The sequence below is a fragment of the Eptatretus burgeri genome, chromosome 1 (genome assembly GCF_056783735.1).
Source record: "Eptatretus burgeri isolate ZD-2024b chromosome 1, Ebu_testis_v1, whole genome shotgun sequence".
Classification (NCBI taxonomy): Eukaryota; Metazoa; Chordata; class Myxini; order Myxiniformes; family Myxinidae; genus Eptatretus; species Eptatretus burgeri.
In genome coordinates this window covers 21,835,850-21,860,947 of record NC_140961.1, presented here as the reverse complement: position 1 = coordinate 21,860,947, position 25,098 = coordinate 21,835,850, and the positions used below count along the sequence as shown (strand labels likewise).

At 44.4% G+C, this 25,098-nt stretch overlaps 1 long non-coding RNA gene across 4 annotated transcripts in view; it reads right to left on the bottom strand.

Moving 5' to 3' along the window:
- The window catches only part of LOC147033994 (uncharacterized), a 59,764-nt gene that overhangs the window by 33,462 nt on the left and 1,204 nt on the right, over positions 1–25,098 (bottom strand). For all 4 annotated transcript variants that reach the window (XR_015056397.1, XR_015056398.1, XR_015056405.1 and 1 more), the window contains exon 2: positions 7,782–7,966. This is a non-coding gene — a long non-coding RNA (uncharacterized LOC147033994). The remainder of the gene's footprint in view (positions 1–7,781; positions 7,967–25,098) is intronic.

Below are 25,098 nucleotides of genomic sequence, written 5' to 3'. Positions count from 1 at the left end.
TCCTGCGCAGGTGCAGGCAGCACCACACCCCATGATTCAGTGAATCCATGATTCCCCAAGCCTGACACAGACGTCTGTTGACTTCTGGCTTACAACGAGCAGAGACATGAATTTCACTGCCAAAGGAAGTGAATCTTTCCATGACCTCAATATCCTCACCACAAACAGGTGCAGACAGGATATCAGCATCCAAGTTGTTATTGAAAGCCTGGATCGTGAATCGTGAATACTATCAATCGTGGATGGTCATGAATACTATCAAGAATTATCAACGCAAAGACCTTGCCCAGCATGAAGAGAAGCGTCACCTCTCGGTAGTTGTTGCAGTCTTGGCGATCACCCTTCCCTTTCCAGAGAGGGACAACAAGGCCCTCTTCCAATCAGTTGGGATGATGCCTGTGTTCCAGGTTGAGCACAGAACTCCATGCAATGACACGAGTACACCATTTCCACCAGCCTTGAGAAGTTCAGCATGGACGCCACAGATCCCAGGAGCTTTACTCCATTTCAATCGGTTTACCATAACCTGTGTTTCCACCGACAAAAGTGGACCACAGATGATTGGAGGGTCAGCAATCAGGATTGTAACACCGCTGACATCCATCTCGACAGCTGGTGGATCAGCTTGGTACAGCCGCTCAAAGTAACCGGCCCAGCGGGCCATCACTTCAGACTCCTTTGTCATGAGCCCACCACCCTCTGCAATAACTGCAGTATACCGAGGGATGGGCTTGGAGGAACGCAATGCGCGAATTCCCCTGAAAGCCTCCTTTTCCACCCTTAGTGCACATACAGTTTTATGCCTCAGCTCCCTGAACAGCTCAGCTCTGCCATCTATCCTGGCCCTGCGACTCTGGTCAATGTTATCCAGTGTCCCTTGTGAGACAAAATGATTCTTCGCTCGACGTTGAGTTCGAAGACATCTTCTGGCAACATCAAGGCTGGTGGTCTTGAAGGCACTCCACAACCATTCAGGATCCCCTAAAGCACCCAGATCCCGCAAATCTCCACTCAGCCTGTTTGCAAACTCCTCAGCTCCCCTCTCATCCTTGACCTTGCCAACATCCAGGCTAGGCTGGGATTGTACCATTCTCTTGGATTGAAGCTGAAACTTCAGAGTTGCTACAACAAGCCTGTGGTCATGATTGAGGATCTGAGCATTCTGGTCGACCCAGCAGTTCTGGATCATCCTCCAGCGACCATCAACGAGCACCTGGTCAATCTCCTTTGCCACACCGCCAGCATTGGAATACCAATTCCAGCGATGAGCCTTTGGGCACTGAAACCATGTACCAGACTTCTTGCAAAGTCAAGTAACTTAGTGCTATTCTGGTTCACAGTTCCAGTCCATGCATTGAAATCCCCCAAGACAAGAAGAGTATCTCGCCTGTGTCACTGATTAACCACAGACTCGAGCGTGGCTCAGCATGCGTCCTTCACTGTGAGATCACTCGCCTTAGTCGGAGCATAAACATAGACCAGGGAAATGACACCCAATGAGTGATGAATCCTCAGTCTCATAATACGCTCGTTGACCGGTGTTACCTCAATTATCATTGGGGTCACATTATTGGACACAGCTACAGCAACTCCTTGGGAATGGTAACCATCAGAGCGACCAGACCAACAGTAGGTGTAAACACCCACCATGATCTCACCGCAATCCGTTCTCCGAACCTCACAGAGTGCTGCAATACCGATGTCCAAACGCTTGAGCTCAGATTATAACAAACAGGTGATCATCCTCTCTTCGGGATAGGGCATTCCAGGCACCCACGTGAAGGTTAACCTAAGGAGACCGCCGTCTGGTGGACGACACCTCAGCACCACCCCAACACACACGACTGCAATCTGACCCTGGAATGTTACCCCGTGGTTTCCCTCCTAACATCAAAGATTGGGGGTCAAGAAGGCTTTGGCCCAATCCCGTCATCCGGTGAGCTGCCCTGCGAAGGGAAGCTGCACAGGAAGTACTCACACGGAGTGGGTTTTCAGATTTATTTTTGCTTTTCGAATGTTTTGCGGAATGAAGGGTTTTACGTCGGCCGGAGTGCAAATCCTGCCACCACCCTCCAAATTAAATGTAACCCAACTTCAGGAGGACATCCGCAGACACAGTTGGGCACTAGATATGGATGGCCGTTGGTTCACGAGGAGCTCCTCGGCCCTTTGACAAGTTTTGTTCTTCATCCTGCTGGGTGTCCATATCGTACACCCTCCTCACCAAGAAACTTGGTGGGGGAGACAGAGTTAATATTTGGTGGAAGCACCTTTGCAGCAATTAAAGCTGTGAGTCTGTTGGGATAGGTTTCTACCAACTTGGCACACCTTGATTGGGAAATATTTGCTCATTATTCTCTACAAAACTGTTCCAGCTCAGTCAAGTTGCGTGGGTAGTGTTGATGGACAGCAATCTTCAAGTCATGCCACAGATTTTCGATTGGATTTAGGTCAGGTCTCTAACTGGGCCACTCAAGGACATTTATCTTTTTGTGATTTAGCCACTCCAGTGTAGCTTTGGCTGTGTGCTTCGTGTCATTGTCATGCTGAAAGGTGAACCTCCGTCCCAATTTCAGCTTTCTTGCTTTCTTGTGGAGTGCTTGGGATATTGTTGTCACATGCACACAGTGACCATTCTTTACCATAAAGGCATGTATCACTTTCAAAGTTGCCATTTTCCTTTTGGTGGTCTCTCTGATCAATCTCCTCCTGACTTGGTCATCCAGTTTGGAGGAATGGCCTGATCTCGGCAGCGTCTTGGTGGTACCATACGCCTTCCTCTTCTTAATGATTGTCTTGACTGTGTTGCAAAGGATATTCAAGGACTTTGAAATATTTTTATACCCATCCTCTGATTTGTGTCTTTCCACAACTTTATCCCGGAGATCTTTTGAAAGCTACTTGGTGCTCATGGTTGAGTAGTCCAAGAGCATTAGGTCAAAATAGGCCCTAACCTGGACATTTTTGGTAACAAGCTGATTTTTTCAGGATAGGTCCAGGAATATGTCTAGAATAACATACTAAAAGTCCTCATAAATCCTCCTTGAGCGTTTTCCGCAATCCAAGATGGCGTCCAAAATGGCCGCCTCTTCTGTTTTTCTCATAACTTTGCAAGCAGGTTTCCCCAAAACACACTTTAAATGTCTAAATATATGTTTTGAAGTATAAGGAACTCGATAGAATACATTTTAAGAGATGTTGAAGCACGCAAGTACCAATAAAACTGTTTGAGCTCTTCCAAAAATCCAAAATGGTGTCCAAAATGGCCGTCATTAACAATTTTATCTCAAAATTGTTTAAATATTTATCATTAATTAATTAACTGTGATATTTCATCCTGAAAATATTCAACAAACATTTCAATTATAAATGTGGTTGCTGTGCATACAGTATTCAAATCAATTTGAATGTTAAAGTCTAGAAGTGTGCCCTTAATCGCTTATGACATTACGAGGGAAACATTGTACCATCAGTTTGATGCTAAACAGATAGGGCGACATAAATTTGCCATATGGTCCATTTTCGTCACCTAAAGCTCGGAAATTGAAAACTTGGTGCTAACCTTTTTTACCAACAAGATGCAGTTGATGTCTACCATGAGGTGAGTTCTATTTGAAACATTCCGTTATCATTAAGGAAGTAAAACTATTATTTTTGGTACCCAGACTAAATGCATGATCAAAATTTGTCTTCATGCATGTACTACACAGTACTGTGTAATATCACTTGACAGGGAATTTCTGTGGAGTAGTCTATCGTTACACCTAAAACATTGTATTGAATCATTTTATTTGTTTCATGCAGATGAAAAGAATTATAGTATGATAGAAATCAGAGAGTGTATGACACTCCTTCCTATTGGTACATGTATGCTGTATTTGTATAAAAGGTTCCTTTTTTGTGTGTGTCATGTCATTCCTATATTGTGATATGCTAGTATACATTCATTATCAATAATAGCAGACATTTTAAAGTGCCTTTTCCATTGGATACAAAGTGCTATGAGATGTCATCCCTGGTTGTCATAGGAGATAAAATATATTACCAGGCTGCGACAGTACAAGTGCAGTGCACATCTAGGGATAACAAAATAAGTTAGTCTTCAAGTCACATATTACATGGCAGTGAATTTCTGTGGAGTAGCCACTATCATCATCATTTTCCTCTCGGGTTTCCTTGCGAGATTTTCTCTGCCCAATACAATTCCTACCAGACATTCTGGCACCCCACAATGAGTTGATTCATCCGTAATTTAACTTCACAGGTATCAATATGTAAACATGCTATAGAGTACTGTGATTGTGATGTGTTATAGAAATTGCAGAATCATGTGATGGCAATCATGTGATGGCATTGGCACTTGTGTGCTTCTACATCTCTTATAATGTATTCTATTGAGTTCCTTGTACTTCAAAACATATATTTAGACATCGAAAGTGCGTTTTGGGGAAACCTACTTGCAAAGTTAAGAGAAAAACATGAAATGGCGGCCATTTTGGACGCCATCTTGGATTGCGGAAAACGCTCAAGGAGGATTCATGAGGACTTTTAGTATGTTATTTCACACACATTCCTGGACCTTTCCTGAAAAAATCAGCTTGTTACCAAAAATGTCCAGGTTAAACCCTAATGCTCTTGGACTAGAGTCTTTCCTGTGAAATGCACTTCCCAGCAGAGGAAACCTCCATGAACAGCTGATTTTATTCTGAAACAATCAGAATCACTACAATTTAACACAGGTGGAGTCCAATTAACTTGTTGTGTGATTTTGAAGGTGATTGTTTACACCTGAGTCAATTTACAATTGACTATTATAAGGAGGGTGGACACTTGTCCAACCAAGATATTCCAGTTTTGTATTTTTAATGAATGTTCTGAAATTTGTCGAATTTATTTTTCACTTGGAAGTTGTGGGTTAAGATGTGTAAATACAGTTCGAAAAGTCTGATTTCATGCAATTTAATTATTAGGAGAAACAAAAGGTGAAATTTTTGAAAGGGAGAGTAAACTTTCTGTAGACACAGTCGTGGTTCTCAGAAGTAACCTGAATAAGTAAAGAGCAAAGATAGAGTCATCAGGATGAACCCCGAGATAGGATTCTGGTTTCAGTTGCTACTCCTCTTCCCTCAAACCCATTGAACATCTGATCTGAGAGCCCCAGTGCCCTGATCTGGGTGCCCCATAGGTACAACTATGACGTCATATCAATTTTGATGACGTCATTCCTATTTTTTGACATTTTTTGTTTCACAACCCAGAGTTTTCATCGGATCTTCGTGAAACTTGCCATGTATATGCAGAAAGTCCACGCGCAGGCAGTAACCAACTCCGATTTTGGAAATTCTTCCCAGAAAAAAGTTGACGTCATAATATCGCCGCTAATGGAAATCGCCTATACCATTATCTCCGAAACTAGGCAAGCTGTTTGAATTCTGTTTGTGGGAATCAAGCAGGGCATTAGCACAGATAATTTATCGCCAACCTGATACATCACAGTGACGTCATATTCGTTTTTATGACGTCATCATTAAGAGGACGAGGATCTTAGCTCATTTGAGCTTGTTAGTCCTATCTATCCTCACGTACGTCCGTCCATGCTAATTTTCTCTGTTTTCTCTGCAACTGCTTATCCAATTGATGCAAAATTTTCACCATAGGTGCAACTACTCATGTAGAATATTGTGATGAAAATGATGTTAGAAGTCATGTGGTGTGGCAGCCATGTTGGAAAAAAGGGAAAAAAATTGGAGCTCTGTATATCCAAAACCGCTCCATGGAAAAGATTGAAACTTGGAAGGTGGTATTTCTGATACAAGTCTGATATTTTTGACAATGTCATAGGTGGCTTCGTTATGATGTTATAATTGCATACTTTGAACACTTTTTTTTGAATACATGGTCGAGGCTCGTATAAGAGCTTACACACAACACACAACAAAGGGGGCAGGAGAAAATAGGGGTGGGAGGGAAAAGGACAAAACAGTGGGGAACAGAGACATGAGATCTGTGGAAGGGAGAGGGATGGGGCACGGAACACGGGGTACACAAGATGGACAGACACCACAGGGACTTTCATGAAGGAAAGCAGGGAATTTGAAGGAGGTGGGTTGGGGTGGATTAATGGGGGGAGAAAAATTCTAGGAGTTGGATGGGGGAAAATAAGAAATGGTGGTGAACAGCTGTTTTGAAGGCCTGGAGGGAAGAATGTGATTGAAGAGAGTTTAGGAGTTTATTCCAAAGGCAGAGAAAAAGAGGAATGGAAGAGTGAAGGTGAGCAGTGATTTGTGATTTTGGTAGTTGACGACGGGGGTTGCTGACGGACGTTGAGCGCCCTGCGGAAATATGGGGTGGACATTTTGCAGATAGAGCAGGGGGGGGGGGTCGAGACCGGAGAGGAGATGGTGGAAGACAGAAAGACCACCGACTTGCCTGCGGTGAGAGAGTGAGAGGCCCAAAGACAGCCTCACCGCGTGAGATACCAATGATCCTAAATGCCTTGGCTTCCACAGCGTGAAGCTGAGAAAGGCGAGAGGCAGGAGCACCAGGCCAGAGGGGAGAGCAGTACTCCATCCCAATATGCGTATGGGGTGGCACACGATGTAGGAGCACTTTGGAAAGTAAGGGGATACATCACATCATCAGGCACTCCAGTGAAAAACGGTAAATTGATAGCGGAACTGTTAGAAGCTATTTACTTGCCAAAACAAATCGTGGCAGTAAAGTGCAGAGCGCATACGAAGCAAAGAGATATGGTCTTGAAAGGGAATGCTTTCGCTGATGCAGTGACAAAACAGGCGGAAAGTCACGACACATAGCAAATATGCTCACCAAGGTGGAAAGTGAGGAGCAGGCGCCGGCTACCAATGATATCGCAGTATTACAGGAGGTGACTGAGGCAAATGAAAGAGCCAAATGGGAGAAAACAGGACATCACTATGATACAGGAACAAAACTCTGGTTTTCAAAAGAAGGTAAGATAGTCGCTTCAAAAGCGCTTCTGCCATGGCTTGCTCGTTTGGCGCACGTTAGTGGTCACATGAGCAAACGGGGGATGCAGATGGAGGTGCTTCACACATGGCATGCTCCGTGGTTTACGGCTGTGGCAGAAAATTATTTTTGTATCAGCTGTGTGTATTGTCAACATCATAATGTTGGTAAAGTGTTTAAACAACCGGAAGGAGCACATCCACCCCCATAGGGACCTTTTGTGCATATTCAAATGGACTTTGTCAGCATGCTAGAGTGTTGGAATTATGGTTACGTTTTGGTAGTGGTGGATATGTTCACCAAATGGACTGAAGCATACCCATGGAGAACATGTGATGCAAGGATGGTGGCAAAGATATTGCTTAAAGAGTACATCTGCAGGTATGGAATGACTTCTGAAATATCGAGTGATAAAGGATCACATTTCACATCGGATATTACCAAGGAACTCTGCAAAGCTTGGCAAATGTAGCAACACTTCCACTGTCCATACCATCCTGAGTCTGCAGGGCAAGTAGAGCACCAGGATGGCATACTGAAGTACAAACTTGCCAAAATTTGTGATGAAACAGGTTTCAAATGGCCGGGGGTTATTCCCGCAGCGCTGATGTAAATGAGGTCGATGGTAAATAGGCACAGTGGACTGTCCCCACATTATATACTGATGGGGAGGCTGATACGAGTGCCAGTAACAGCTCCATTAACACTGAAATGAATGGATATACACATGATGGATGACACAATGATTAACTTTTGTGTTACCTTAATAAGGGTTGTCAAGGAATTCCACTCACAGGTTCAGCCACATTTCCAAACTGGCCTCCAAAGCCAGTCGCCGACAAGGAATCCTCCGTCGTGCAAAGTCATTCCTCGGCCCACCTGAGCTCCTGACCACATACAAAGCTTTCGTCCGCAGTCTGATGGAGTACTGCTCTCCCCTCTGGGCTGGTGCTCCTGCCTCACCTTTCTCGGCTTCACCCTGTGAAAAACAAGGCATTTAGGATCATTGGTATCTCCCACGATGAGGCAGAGTCTTTGGGCCTCTCACTCTCTCACCGCAGGCAAGTGTTCTTTCTGTCCTCTACTGTCTCCTCAACAGTCTCACTCACCCCTGCTCTATCTGCGACATGTCCCCACCACATTTCCGCAGGGCGCTCAAGGTCCGCCAACAACCCCCTTCTGGTAAAAATTCCAAAATCATGAATCACTGCTCATCTTCACTCTTTAATTCCTCTTTTTCCTGCATTTGGAATAAACTCCCACACTCTTCAATCCCATTTTTACCTTCAGGCCTTCAAAATAGCTGGTCACCACCACCTCTTGTCTACCCCCATCCAAAACCTCGATCTTTTCTACCCTTGTTCATCCACCTCAATCCACATCCTTCAAATTCCCTGCTTTCCTTCCTGAAAGTCCCTGTAATGTCCATCTGGTATATCCCATGTTCCCCACCCACCCCTCTCCCTTCCATAGATCTCGTAATGTCTGTTCTCCACTGTTTTGTCCTTCCCTCTCCCACCCCTCTTGTCTCATGCCCCCCCCCCCCGTGCTGTGCATTGTGTGGGAGCTCTCATACGAGCCTCGACAATGTATACCAAAAAAAAACGTTTTCCCGGAACAGGCTGCGGAGGAGCACCACGGCATCCAGCCTGGCGACTGGATGTACATCAAGATATTCAAGCAAAAGAACGCTCTGAGGGCTTGTTGGACAGCAGCTCACCAGGTACTGTTAGTTACCCACACAGCTGTCAAGTGCGAAGGTAAGCCCTTATGAATTCATGCATCCCATTGCAAAAGAGCATACAGGAGACCACAAGGAGAGTCGAAGAAAGCCGCACGTGGGGACAAGCATTACCAAAGGTTTATGACATGTGTAGCAGTATTTCTAGTTGGAATGTTCACAATTGTGACAACATGGATGATAACAGAGTGAGAGCATTTTTGGAATGCCGGGGAGAGCGGAATGTTTGGTCGGACCGGAGCAGGGGAAACAAGGAATGGGTCATGATCGAGTAAGAAGGGGAAAAGGAGATAAGCATCGCGACCGATTTCATGAGAAAGGCCTGAATGTGATAAACACCTTTTGACCCTGTCGCACAATTACACAATGAAGGAAAATAAGGCGAAGTCTTGGGTATGTGCCCACCTCTCGCACTCTTCAAGAACAGGATTGCCGTTAGCGGTGATCCCATTCGAGGAAATTGATTACTGCGGAGCCGGATAGTACCATGACTATGCCTTGAATAAAACAAGTAATGAGTCATGCACGAGTTTTGTGTGTCGTTGGTACCCTCCTTACAACTTAGCGAAGAAAGCCCCGTATTTTAGGATTACGTATAAATGAGCTGAGTTCCTTTGTCTAACCTGGACGAATCCTCGCAGCGAATTTATGTAGGAAACTCTATCTGTAATTCTTCAATTGAGATAAATGACATGACTGATAACAAAAAGGGCAAAAATGGAAACTATGCTAAAATAGCATCAAATGGCACATACTTTGTATGCGGGTTCAGAGCCTATCCTTGGTTTGCCCCTAAACTGGACTGAGTCCTGCGACTTGGGTTACGTGGTGCCAGTGCCACATATACGTCTAATCACGAGCTCACTGTCTGAAGGTATTCTACAATTCAAGAGGAGCATGTCAGATGGGGAACTCGCATCAATGATGATTTTTCCCCCAGTGTGGGGTATGGGCAGCAGGGAGAGAACTTATTGAAATAGCAGCTTCAATGGAGGAATTGGGGAACCAAACTGCTGATGGCTTTGAAAAAGTCAATGCTGAGATGGTGGCCCTGCGCACCATGACCATGCAAAATAGGATAGCCCTGGACATGATCTTGGCAGCCCAAGGAGGCACTTATGCTTTAACTGGGAAAGAATGTTGCACCTACATTCTGGATAACTCTGAGAATATCCAGGGCATAGTACAGTATGTAAGAAAGGTAGCTGCTAAATACCATGATTATATTAAAGGATGGGAGTTTGGATCCTGGTTCAAGGGAATGTATTGTGGATGGGGAGCATGGATACTCCATATATTGTTCATTGGACTCATGATATTCACTGTTGTTATTGTCATCATAGCTTGCATAAAAGCAATAATCGGTGCGTGTGTGAGAAAATCTTCCACAGTGACAACGATGGTGGCACATGAAGTTTTTCTGGACCGAACATGGTGACCATGAAGATCCAGAAAACCCATCCATCCATCCATCCATCCATCGGGACCATATTCTGTGCAGAGCATCGGTGCTGCCTAAGCAGTCTCCTTGGCTATTGGGCACAATCGTGGATGGGGTCGCCACTCCGACACAGGATACTAGCAAGCTGGTACTCATTTTGCTGACCTCAGAAGGATGACAGGCAGAATCAACCCCACCTGGTATTAATTCAACAGAAAGTGGGATTTGAACTCAGGATACAACAATCCCAAGCCCACCACCCGAACCATTAAGGCAATACCAGGCATCAGAAACCCCAGAAAATGAAGAAACTGGTGTAAAATCTGGTCTGGATACTGTGTTGGTGGAATTTTATGGAGAACACGAAAATACAAATACACGTGGCCCCTGAAATTGATGAAAGCCCTTTTAAAAGAATTCAACAATTGCTGCAAAAGAACCATACACAGTTGGATGATTGTGATGAAGGGGTGTGGGTCAATAAAGAAACTTTAGAAACTGAAGGGGAAAAATAATTGGAGCAACTTGCTGAAATAGAAGATGATTCGTATAATTAGAAAATGTAATTGCCTATTGGATATGTATGTTCGGTGTGCATCGGGTGCTTTTCTTCCAGGTTGCCAAGGTGCCCAAACTCTGTGGACAAAGCAAGAAGGGCAGGTGGTGGCACCGCGGGGCTGCATCCACTCGCTAGGATGTTAGCCCACCATGAAGCGCAAGTCTGGGTGATGCTGTGGAAATGGACCTGCCGCTAGCTGAAGACAAATATAAATCTTTGTGGGTTTGTCCTTAAAGAACAAACCCTTGTGTTGTTCTGTATGAACAAAACGGGGGATTGTGGTCACATTAACGTAAATTGAACTTATAATGGGGTAAAATACTAATTAGTCTTCTTAAAGCTTGCATGCCAGAGATAATTTAATAAATATGTACTGGGAAAGCTTCGCAGGAAGGTTTGTCCACTGTGTGCAAATTCCTCCAAAATAGTCGAACCTTTGTAGCCCTTATCCGTGCCCCGCTAGCCCATGAATGCCCTGCCCAAAGGTCATTTTCTCAACCTCCCTCATTCAGGCCAGCTGCAGCCAGGACCAGATATGGAGCCATTTTTCAGCCTGTTGTCGTGATTTTAACTTTACGAAACCCTTCTGTACTTTGTCAAAGCTTTTCTTTAGCTTACCATTGATCGATTAGTTTTCTTGGAAATGATGCTCGTCGAGTAAACCACGCCTTGCTAAAATACTAACTACTCAATGTAACTTCACATATAGTTAGAGATTGCTTGGACTTCACAACAGGCTTTCACTCTGCATGTGCATTTTTCTTTTATCACAATAAACAATTTTAATTGAACTCTGCAGTCTTTTCTGTTTTAGAGGTATTCAAACTTCCACGACATACCCCACAAACAGAACAATATATTGGCACCGTGGTGTCTGTCCGTGCATTTGTCTGTCTCCCGTTTTCAGTGGCCGCTTCTTGTGCTGCATTAAAAAAAAAGCTGCTGATTGGTTATTTTTGCATTTTCATTTCACTTTTCTTGATGCAATATAGTCTGTCATTTTATTGTCCGGTCCAGTAATCTTTAAAATCAACATGAACACCTGGATTAAAGTAGATTTAATATAGATCTTCATGCGGTAACACACCATTTAAAATAGGTCTATTTTGCCATATTTTAAACAAATCCATCCTCCGCCGCCCGGTGTTGCCCCACCATTTTGCGGTGGGCGGTACAAGTAGCTCAGAGCTTTGGCTCTGAGCGAAACAGAGAGTGCAACACAATTGACCTTTGCAAAGTCCGTGAAATAAACTGATGATCCCCACTTTCCTCACTTGTGTTATGAAATGCCTTTTCATCATATCTCTGAATCACTGGGTACATTGCAATGCTTATAAACGCCCAGAGACGCCAGCGTTCGTGGCTTTATTTCATTTTCTCACGTGCCATAACCTCGACAATCCCGTTAACTAAGCTGAATTTCAAAATTTAAGCTCCAGAATCGAACTTATCAGCAGTTCCGACTCCTAAGAAAGTATTCATTTGTCTAATTCGGACATATTTGATATTTTGGCCTTCTCTGGGAGGGTGTGCGTTGAGTATTATGGATGAGAGATTGCTATCACTTGCCAATCGAGCAGTTCCTCATAAGTCGTTTCATTGGAGTGCTTAAGCCACTTGGCAAACGCTCCACAATTTTCACACTGTCACTGAATACTGTATTTCCATTGAGTTGAACAAAATTCAGGAGGCACTCATCTGCGTTGGCCCCACGTTGTTCTGTGGTGTATCGGACGATGGCTGGCTCGCTGAAAATGTGCAATTCCCTCGTTTTTATGATATCCTTACGACCCACCACTTCGGCATGGATTAATACAAAGAAAAAATGAAGCGTTTCATCACTGTCGGATAGCTGAGAGGTATGCATGCTCTCCCTAAGCTGTGTAGCCTGGGTTCAAATTTTGACCCAGCTCCTGACCAAGCTATAAACTTCCATCTTGCTATTTCGCAGGCAGGCTGATTCATCAATGTGTGTGTCATTAAACAAAATGAGATATGTTAAGTTTTGTTGGAATTAAGATATATATTAGGCTTGCTCTGTGTTGATTTGTTTTTTTCTCAACATGCAAGTGGTCGAGTGTGGAGTAATCCCTTTATGATTGAAACGAGAAAGCATCTGAAAATGCAAAGCCCATCTGCTGTTTATTTGGACTTTATTCTTCTTCCTGATGCTAAACGGGACCTTTGACATTTGACCAAATTCTTAATTTCTCTTCTCCATATTCTCATCATAAATTTTTCTTGAAAAATTTGATAAAATGTCAAATGATAATTAAAACTTGAGGTCAATAGGATGAAAATTGACGATTTGATGTCACGCTGACCTTTGACCTTTTGACGAAATCATTAATTTGTTTTCACCATGTTCTCAAAATGAACCTTTGTTGAGAATTTGATGTCAAAAGCTCAAATGGTAAAAAGTTACAGCCCAGACGGACACACACACACACACACACACACACACACACACACACACACACACACACACACACACACACACACACACACACACACACACACACACACACACACACACACACACACACACACACACACACACACACACCGGGCTAACTAGAATGGCACTCGTAAGAGCACATACCTCCACCAGGCTCAACAGTTTACGTTTTGTATCCCACTGATAGACCGGATTCGGACCCAAATCTGAACCAAAATCGAATTACCTAACCAATCTATCTTACTAGTTTTGTCACAACTCGTCCATAGCTTTCTGAAATATCATGTTCTACTTGATATCGTGTTTGGCCCCATCTATCAATGGTGAAGAATCTCTTTTTTTAATTTTAACAAAAAAATTCAGTTTCTGGATCTGGATCTTCACCAAAATCGAATTGATTCGTTCTTATCACACACCCAAACCTATCCCCCGTGTTTTTGGCCTTATTTGTCCACAACTTTGTGAGATATCCTGCTCACGGCCAGAAAAACGGACAAACAGACAGACACAGACAGGGGTGAAAACATCACCTCCACCACCGATGTGTCGGTGGAGATGAGCTAATTTTAATTGATTGGAACAAAGCCTTAGCACGTGACCAAAAAGCACTCTGTGTGAGCAGCATGTGGAGGTGAGGCAGTTGTGCCATGGTGCCTCCCTGTGGACAACTAAAGGTATTACCTTATCAACATGCACAAGTCAAAGTTAAAGTTTTTGACTCATCAATACAGTATATTAATCTCTCAACTATAAATGGACGGTGTGTGTGGTGTGTGGTGTGTGATCTCTGTGTGTGGTGGGTGGGTGTCAGGAGGTGAAAAGATACCAATCAGGTGTGTATGCATATTCACAAATGTGGAGTTGCTGTTGTTGCCCACTATCTCCATATGTAAGTGGGGTTCATCAGAAGGTGAAGCAGAGACCTACCAGGTCTCACAGTGTGTGTGTGTGTGTGTGTGTGTGTGCGTGTGTGTGCGTGTGTGTGCGTGTGTGTGTGCGTGTGTGTGTGCGTGTGTGTGTGCGCGTGTGTGTGAGTGTGTGTGCGTGTGTGTGTGCGTGTGTGTGCGTGTGTGTGTGCGTGTGTGTGGGCGTGTGTGTGTGTGTGTGCGTGTGTGTGTGCGTGTGTGTGTGCGTGTGTGTGTGCGTGTGTGTGTGTGTGCATATTCACAAATGTGGAGTTGCTGTTGCTGCCTACTATCTCCATATGTAAGTGGGGTTCATCAGGAGGTGAAGCAGAGACATACCAGGTCTCACAGTGTGTGTGTGTGTGTGTGTGTGTGTGTGTGTGTGTGTGTGTGTGTGTGTGTGTGTGTGTGTGTGTGTGTGTGTGTGTGTGTGTGTGTGTGTGTGTGTGTGTGTGTCGTTGATTGGTATCTACATATGAGGGTTTCAGAATGTGGAATGGAGTCCTTGCAGGGCAGGCTCAAAGTATCCACCTTCATTTCAGGTAAGGGGGGTCACGATTCATGGACCAAGCTGTGAAGTTTTCTGTTCTCAAAGTTTTGTGCCGAGGGTTATCTTCAGGATCGTCACTGAGCCTCAGACAGCTTTCAACTGTAGTTGGTTTGTAATCATATTCCCAGGGATGGTTTTTAGCTCACCTGTAAAGTCGTTTAGTCCGTCCGTCCGTCTGTCCGTCCACAAATACTTGCAACTTCTTCTCAGAAACGACACATACGATTTCAATGATATTTGCCCACAACCTTCACCACCCGTGATGGCATTAAAAAAAAGAAAAAATGGGGTCTGAAAGGGTCTGCAGAGGGAGTTTACTGGGGGGGGGTGTAGTGGGTTGCCTCCCCAAAGAGGTGTCTGCTTTCTTCTCAAATGATACACACAATTCTGATGAAACTTCATGACAACCTTCATCACCCATGATGTACCAAAGTTTGTTCATGACATCAGAACAATCTGGATCTAAGGGGGGTTTCCCCCCAAAATATGTATTTGCTTTCTTCTCCAAAACTACGCATATAATCTTATATATTATTTCCGAGTTTGGTTTCCGAGTATTATTTCCGAGTGGTTTCGTGTCGTGCTATCTTCGACTTTGTTCTGCGCTCGAGTAACGTGATATTCGGCTTACATTATCTCAAAGACCATATGAGGTGCATGGTACAAAACAAGTAAATAAAATGGATCTGAAACAGTGAAATCGTATTCCACTTACTGCATTAAAGTAAAATTACTACTGATACTCTGCATCAGTTCCTTTCTCAAACACACCCACCCCAACATGTCGCGCAGAGCGTGGGTTATGCTAGTTCCGATTAAAATTTACTACCATCTTCACCACCCGTGATGTCCCAAAGTTTGTTCATGACATTAAAAAAACATTGGGGTCTCAGGGATTCTACAGGGTGCCCCTCCTACCCCAATATGTATTTGCTGTCTTTTCTGAAACTACACATACAATTTCGATGAAACTTGACCACAACCTTTATCACCTGTGATGTACCAAAGTTTGTTCAAGGCTTTAAAAAAAAACAACCATAGGTATTTACTTTCTTCTCCATTATACATTTTGTGGGTCATCCATGCCTAGCAGGGGTTGCCTGGTTATCTTATCCAGCCACTACCAAGTGAGCACCCAGGGGTACTGCTCCTACGTTTAATATCTCTGTGAGGTTCTTTGTCATCATTCCTGTAGGTCCTGCTATCACTGGTACAACTTTGGCTTTCTTCAGCTTCCAGGATCTTCTCACTTCATTCTTGAGGTCTTGGTGTTTGGTCATTTTCTTGATTTCTGCATCGTTTTAGTCCAAAATCACCGTTAGTAACACCTCAATCAGCAATGCCTTCTTCTCTTTTTTAATACCAAAGTAAGATATCTGGTCACAATGCTTTGTTTTCGATGGTCACACTCGATGGGATAATTCGGTCGTACTTGAACGGTAGGTACTTCCATGTTTTCAGTGATTAATTTTGGTTCACGTTCCCACAAATTTTCTGGAACTTGGACATCAAAGTTTTTGCAGATGTCCCAGCAGATTACATTATAAACTTTGTTGTGTTGTTGTGTGTACAGGTGTTCTGACATGAGTTTGCTTTTGTGTGTGTTTGGTCATGAAGCATAACATATCATTCGCTTTACTAACCCCACCTCCACCCCTCACCTTTCTCTCTTCTGCTTTTTTTTTCATTCTCTTCTCTCTCACCCCTCCCTCCTGCGGTATAGCAACGTTTCATGAGGCATAGCTCTCCCCACCTCCACCCCTCTCGCTCTTCCCCACTTCCTAGCTTCCCCTCCCTCCTGCCTCCTCTCTCTCCCTCCCTTCCCTCCTCTCTCAATCCCCTCCTTAATATCCCATGTCAGCGATGCGACAGGATGCATTTGCGAGTCTATAATAATGAATGTCAGTGTGTGTTAACCAGTCAGTGTGGTGTGTGTGTCCTTCATAACGCCAAAGCAATGAAATCTGGCGGCCTGAAACTTTGCATGCATACTAAGGGAACTCCAAGGTGGTGAATGAATGAAAATTGGGTGTTTGGGTAAATTTAAACACCCCTTTTGAAGATCATTTTTGGAGTGCTCATTACGAAAAACCAAAATAAGCCTTGTGAAGATGGCAGTGCGTCATCGTGGTCAGTCCTCTGTCTGCTCGCTGGAGTCTGAAGCTGCCATGTTTTTTGGCCCGCTCAATAATGCCTCGACGAGGAACAGGCCGCAATGATTTATTGAAGATAAAGTTGTTTTTCTTTCACTTTCCTCATTTAAATCATCGATTGCCTAATCATCATATCTATGAACCACTGGATATATTGTGATGCATATAAACACCGGGAGATGCCAGCGTTCATGGCTTTATATGATTTCTGCACATGCGCTAACCTCGAGAACCTCTAGAATCCCACAATCTGAGCCTAATTTCAAAATTTCAACTTCTTTATTGACTTCAGTAGTAGTTTTGACTGCTAAAAAAAATGTTCATCTATCTATAATTCCAGCAATGTGTGTGTGTGTGTGTGTGTGTGTGTGTGTGTGTGTGTGTGTGTGTGTGTGTGTGTGTGTGTGTGTGTGACCGTTGTTTCTCGACAACCACTGGTCCAATCTAATTGAAACTTGCCAGGTATATTGCTGGGGACCTGAGGATGTGCCTTTTCAAGATTTGATATTAATCGGACAAGTGCTTCCCAAGTTATGGCCATTTATTTACCAACCAATGACAGGACACGTTGCTGCATAGGCGTGGCCAATGGGGAAGAGAACCTCAGCCGCGTTCGCCATTATGGGTTTTTTCTCTTCTCTTTGTGTTTTTCCTTGCGAAAAGGCAAAATACGTTGGCGCTAATTGAATAATTGGCCATTAAAACTAATAATTTATCAAAACATTGGCAGATCCAGCAGCCTCCGCATTCTTGCCCTGGACGAGGAAACAAAGAAGCGCCGTTTCCTCAGCAATGTTGTTTATGAAGAGGTGCTAACGAGATAAAGGTGTGTACATGGAGACAATTTTTATTATCATTTATTTATTGAAGAAAAATTGTTCCGAAAATAATTTATCAAAAAAAGTGCACAACTTTTTGTTGTTTCCAATTGTCAAAACGGTTTGGCCTTTGGAAGTGTTAAGGAATTCAGCTCTACTCAACATGCTTGCCAAAGAAATACATCTCAATTTGGTGGTATGCTTTGCAAACTATTTTTTTTTAAACTATTTTCAAACTAAAACAATTTGAACATGGAATACCTAATGACACTGTACTTTCAGGTCTCCTACAAATCCTACCCTGTCACCTCACCATGGTATAGGAGTGGCAATGGTCAATGGCAGCGAATGTCATGGCTAGCAAAGACAGGGAGGTAAACTTGATTTGAATTTGGATTTTAATTAACTGTGTGTGTAAGTATCACAGCAGTTGTTACTTCAATGAAAGCGATAATTCGTGGAATGCATGTGAACATTCCGTATGGGCACGCACTACTTCTGGATAGTGATGACTTCACTGTATTCTAATAATTTCTCGATTTCTTGTGCGCATTTATAGATAAACACAATTCCCCAATCCAGTCGTCGTTTACGAGAGTGAAGGAATGGCCTGTGTGGTTGTTTGAAAGTTTTTTGTTTTTTTTGCAAGTACGGCCACACGAGAGTGAAGGAATGGCCTGTGTAGTTGTTTCTGGCACACGGTTTGAATTTTTTTTGTATGTACGGCCACGCACGTACGGGCACACGAGAGCGAAGGAACGGCCTGTGTGGTTGTTTCTGGCAAGAGGTTTTAAAATATTTTTTTTTTTGCACGTACGGCCACGCACGTACGGACACGCACGTACTGGCACGTGAGAGCGAAGGAACGGCCTTGTGGTTGTTGCTTCTGGCACGAGGTTTGAATTTTTTTGTTTTTGGGGTTTGCACATATGGCCACGCACCTACGGGTGCATTTGTGCACTAGTTTGTCCAATTCGGACATCGCTTGACATTCCGGGCCTCTCTGGGTGCATTGTTTTTATATCACTGAACAGTGATCACTTGCCAAGACAGCTGTTCCCCATCAACCGTTTAGTTGGAGTGCTTGCTTGGGTGCTTAATCCCCGTGGCGAGTGCTCAACAATATTTGCACCATCATTGAATCCATCAATCGGCTTGACCAAAGTTCAGGGCACACTCATCTGTCTTTGGCCGTGCGATGCGTCGAGCGGTGGTTCACTCGCTGCAAATGTGCAATTTTATTTTACACCCCATTTCCCCTTTTTGTGCGATCTACTTTCATTATATGGCCCATCACCTCAGCATAGATAGATACATATTAAAAAAAACTTAAACATTTACTTTTTAAAAGTTTCTTCAACCGTTTCATTGGAGTGCTTAACATCTCTGGGGTTAGGAAGGCAAAATAAATTAGATGATTACATTGAGTACAAAACGTTTTCAGCTGTTACAAAGCAATAAATGACAACATCATGGCAGAATAGCCAAGAGGTATGCATGCTCGCACTGAGCTGTCGAGCCAGGGTTTGAATCCTGACGCAGGTATAAACTATCATCCTGGAGTTTCACAGGTAGGGTAATACTGTTACGAAATTGGAAGTCTTGAGCACACAGACAGCCACCCAGTAGCTTAGTTATTTTGATAAGTATGCATTTCTAGTTAGAATCCATCCCCTATGTCTAATGGGAATTAAGTGTGCATGCGCTGCGAAGTTATTTTATACATAGGATTTTTACACTTACTACAACTACAACAACAACTTTCAACGACGACATCTGCCTTCGCTTCCTTCCACCATTCTCCACGTGCGTGTCAGCACACACGTGGGCGGAGTTCACGAGGACCTGACGTCTCTCTCGTCCAATCCGGGGAATGCGAGCGAGGTTGCCGTCGGACGGCCAATAGGCGCAGCCCACGCAGGACCATATTACTCTCCTTGTTTGAGGGGCAGGCTACCGCGACGGCTGTCGCGCCCCTCCCCCGCCTCCCGGTCCAATCAGCGGACTTGGCGCTCCTTTCGGCCATTCACGGGGACGACGAGCGAATCGCGCGGCGGAACCATCCAATGAGGAGGCGAGTGGTGAGGAAAGAAATCCTTCCCGCCTGAAGAGGAAGAAGTGGTTGTCTGGACCAGCGAGTGGAGAGACAGTGTGCTCGTGACAGGAGCGTTGGCCAGTTTGCGAGATTGTGGCGTTTCGCCAAGCAACGAGGATCGTGTGTGAGACGTTCCTGGTGGGAGAGGACATTCTCAGTCCAGGCATTTTCCAACCTGGCATCCAAAGCCAGTGAGTGGTTGTCGACGAGGGCCCTGCAGACGGTCGTGGTCGTGGACTTCGGGTCGTGGGTTCGAGTCCCACCATGGTGATTCGAGTCGGTGTGACCGCACGAGGCGGGGCAGGTACACCGGGCCGGCTCTACCGACTGAAGACCCATAGATCCATTTTATTTTTGGGTGTGTGTGTCTGTGTGTGGGCCCATCTGTAATAGGAATTGTTAAGTGCTCTTCGCTTGTACATTATTTGCATTTCTTGTTGTAGTCGGATAACTCTGCTCCTTGCGTGCTCCCCTCTTCCCCCATTATAAATAAATCCCCTGTTAAATGTTTCAGCTCGTTTCTGTTTTTCTTTTATTGGTTTAGCACAGTGCGTGTTGGGAAATTGAGAAGCGGCAAATTGTGCATTCTGTCCAGCGGCTCTGGTAACTCCACTCAGTTACGCCGGATCCGAGCCGTTACCGCGACTCGGATCGGACAGAGTCGACCGAGGGTGAATTTCCCCGGTAGTTTGGACGACGTGGATATTTAGGTAAATTGAAATTGGCAATCGACCCTATCCCACGCGGTCGACCTATTGGCAATCTTTGGTCCAATAAGGGACCCGTCGGCTCCAGAGTTATCCAGGGTGACGACCTATAAATTCCGGGTGTTCAGTGGAGTCGACCCTACAGCTCCAACTCGCGGTCATGCTCGCCACCAAAACTTGGTCCCACAACATTACATCAATGTGTGTGCCATCTATCAGATGGACGTTAAACTGGATGCAACATCTGTTGAAATCCCCCCTCCCCTCCTCCTCTCTCACTCCTCTCCCTCTTTCCCACCCCAATCCATCTCTCCCCCTGCCCATGGATAGCTCTGCGTGCTGAATTAACGTACTGTTTTAACATACCCTATTTTGTTAAATTCTGTACTACCCAAACACATGTTGAGAGCCCCTCCTCTCACACTTAACTCCTCCCAAAGCCCCTCCCTACCTCCTCCCAAGCCCCCTGCCCCTCCTCTCTTCCCCATCTTCCTTGCTCACACCGCAGAGTGTATCGTGACGTTTGGTGAGGTGTTGCGCGCCCGCCCACCCCCTCCCTCCTTGCTCCTCCTCCACCCCATCCTTGCTTCCCCCTCTCTCCTGCACCACCTCCTTGCTCCCCCTCCTTCCTGCACCGCCTCCTTGCTCCCCCTCCCTCCTGCACCACCTCCTTGCTCCCCCTCCCTCCTGCACCACCTCCTTGCTCCCCCTCCCTCCTGCACCACCTCCTTGCTCCCCCCTCCCTCCTGCACCACCTCCTTGCTCCCCCTCCCTCCTGCACCACCTCCTTGCTCCATCCACCCTCCTGCACCACACCCTTGCTGCCCCCTCCCTCCCCTCTCACCCATATCCCTCTTTCACCCTCCCCTATCCCTCTCTGTCTCCCACCCCTATCCCTGTTTCTCCCAGCCCAGTCCCTCTCTCCCCTCCTACCCCTCTGATAATGGGACTGTTAAAGACTAACAGTTTAGTTTTGAATTTGCCAGGTAGATAGCATGGGTTTTAAATGCTCCCACCCAGTTTTATGTAGAACGTGGTGGTTAAAAAGAAAATGTTGCTGTTTGGGCGCGTTTTATCGCCCTTCCCATCACGCCACCTTCCCTTCCCACTGCCTTCTCTCCCCTCCCCACTTCCCCCCTCCTCCTCACTCTCACCCCCGCTCCGAGAGTGTATAGTGACGTTGGGTGAGGCGTCGCTTTCCCCACCCCACCTTTCTTCGCTCTACCCCCCTTCCAACTCCCCCACTCCTGCACACCATCTTAGATCCCCCACCATTCCTCTCTCCCTCCCCCACCATTCCTCTCTCCCTCCCCCACCATTCCTCTCTCCGTCCTACTCCCCCTCCCCCCCCCTAATATCCTCGTTAGAAGTGACGAGTTATATTTGCTAGTATATAATAAATGTAATTGTGTGTGTGTGTGTGTGTGTGTGTGTGTGTGTGTGTGTGTGTGTGTGTGTGTGTGTGTGTGTGTGTGTGTGTGTAACACCAATCACACCAAAACTACAAGACCAATTGCCACCAAACTTGGCACATGGACCTAGTTCGACCTAGAGTACCTATATATAGAGAGTAGCGACATAGGGGGACCAGAATTTGATGGTCACGTGACACATGGGCACCATTTTGTTTCACACTCTAGCGCCAAGCTACGCATCGAATCCAGATCTTCACCGAGTGAGCTCGGAGAGACCGAGTTTGAAACTGAGTGAAACTTTATTAGTCAAAATGACGGGTTGTTGCACCTTTGGGTGCAGCAACAAATCTGAGAAGGGGTACAGGATGTATAGGTTTAGTTTTCAATTTCTGCATTTAAGCTTTTAGCCGTCGACAGTGCCTTTAGGCACGGCTCCCGGTATTGGAAGCATGTCATCATGTGACCCATATAAACTTTCAAGGACATCTAAGCTTTTAGAAGTTGTTATCTATGGAAAGAAGAGAAAATTCATTGTTTTGATAAGTAATTTGATGAACAATTTTGGTATTTGTCTATTTCTTATGTTGACCAAAAACCAGTCAAGTTTTAGACTAAAAAAAGGGCAAAATAATGTACACATATGGACATCGACATGTATGGTATACAAGTCTTACTGTATATGCGTTGAATGTGTTACCATGGTAAAGATTATTGTAATAAGAATTATATCAATCATAGCAGCAATTGATATTATTATTGATTTATTTGATTTATAGCCTGTATGATTAAATTGGAACAAAAAATTACCTATAGAACCACTGCCCCCACGCCTGCCCCAAAAATGAAATGCTTTAAATTTGGGGGCCCTCTTTATGCATGCCGTTGATCTTATTTATTATCATAACCCCAGTAAGGATCAATGGTAGTCTGGGATGTTGGCATCTAGAAAGCGAACAATATGGGCAATCATTATTTAGCAACCCAATTAATTTACATATTTATCACTTAATTGCACATTCTTATGAAAATACACAATTTGTAATGAATTGTCTGTTTATTTGGTTACCATGGCAACACATTAGATGGGGTTTCATAAAAAAAATCTAGCCTACAATCTCTGACCTTCATACTTTCATTTGGTGTATTTCCATTTTTGTTCAGAATCATCAATCATGTAGTATTGTCTTGAAAACTTGCTGTCAAGTTGTTAATATTTCACCAAAATTAATTTTGCTGTAAACACTAATATATAACTAATCATGATATTACGTATTTATACACTTGAATTTGAAAATGCCTGCAGTGTATGAACAATACAGGTAACTCTGCATGCATGTAAGTCAGCCTTATTAAGTCGAATAATCGCACAAGTTTAAACAAATTTTGAAACCGTATTATGCAAGACGTGTTATTTACCTTCTGTGAGGCAGATTTGTTCTACGTCGAACAGATTTCTGTGGTCCCAAGAGATTCAAGTTAAGCAGAGTTACCTGTACTTATAATTTGTAGCATTTCTTTATCGTTCATCATCTTGCAAATTGATGGAACACTGTTGACAGAAATAAAATAGCAAGTCAAACCTACTGCGATTTTTCATGGACTGTTTCTTCACAAGATTGTACCAGTTGAATACTTAACATAAGCATTTTGACATGAACGTGCTTCATAGATTCATCCAATAATTGCATAGCAGGCCTGTGCAATTAACTATTCTTTGCCCATAAAAAAGGGTCATTTCAATTGTTAAGATATTTTTGAAATCTGATACAATCATTTTGGCATAGTCACTTTTTGGTGTGTTTGAGAGCGTGTTGGGTGGTAACTATGATGATAAATTACATGTAGGTATCGGTGTTTGTTGTTTTTGTTTGTTATGGGTGAGATGATAATGTGGTGAGATGAAAAAAGTAAAGATGGGTGAGGTGGGGAGGGATGGGTAGGGGCAGGTATGGATCAAATTGAGGCCCCAACTTAGGCCTATGGACTCGAGATTTTTATTTGGCTCGACTTCATGTCATAAGCCTACACAGGCCGAGTTTCTCCCAAATGTCTCGTTCTCTGGCAAACTTACTCTGAGTTTCCCGTGTAATGAGTACATGCATTTTAACATTTTATCACTTTCAACCCCATTGATTCTATAATCAAGATCTTTGGCCGAGTAAAACATGAGAATAAATATATATGTCCAGTGATGTATCCCACCCTCCTGATGTATTGCTTCATTCATGCATGCTGCTACGGCGGTAGCGCACGCACCGCGCGTTATCCAGAGTGAAACAAAATGGCGCCTATAGCTGAGTTGTCGCTACTCTCTATATATAGGTACTCTAGTTCGACCTAGTGATGAACATGGGCAACTTGGTTTCATCTACAGTCATGGGGGATTGGGAAGGAAGTTCGATGAAAATTGTTGATGTAAATGTGCATCGTGTAGCACCACCCGGTGGTGGTGGTGGTGGTGGTGGTGGTGGTGGTGGTGGTGGTGGCAGAGGCAGAGGCAGAGGGTATTACAAGTCAACTGTGGAGATACCTTGCATTTTTGCACTGCACACATCTCCAGAGAATGGGAATCCCCAAAGCCAACCTGTACTAATCAGGGGAGGCTGGGGAAGGGGGTGGGGTAGGAGGGGGTAGGGGAAGGGGTAGGAAGAGAGACCTGGTGCTGAGGACACCCCTCCGAGGATATAAGATGTTCTGCTACCGATTTAAATGTTGCAGTACAAACGTTATTGACGTGCTGACATTGTATTGTTACTGTACATTAATGACGATCTAGTATTTTAAATAGTACGTACTTTTTAGAAATGCCTGCGTTGTTGCTGTCGATTGGCCCCACGACTTCCTGCACGAACAGGGCTGATAATATTCCACCGTGAACCACAGCCAGGTCGGTCTGATTGGCCCTTGGGTAAATGTCTTGCGGCTCCACCACCATCAGACTATTTTGACAGTGGTAGTCCCATCCACCCTGATTCCTTCACAAAGTAAGACAATTTTTTTTGTGAACTTTTCATGGAATCCTTTCAAGCGATTAACATTCCGATCAGTTTGCACATTCCCACTATAAAATGCAGAAGATTTAATTTTTTTAAACCAAGTTCGTAGCTTAGGCCTAAGGCCTAAGTCACATTTGCTCTACGGTGAGGATATGGTGGCCGTACGCCCTCTGAATTCACAGAAACGTGCGGCGGCCGCAGAGTTTCTGCGGTGGCCTCAGGGTGGCCCGACGCCGTGTATACAGGCCGTAAGGTCGCCGTGGAATTATAACG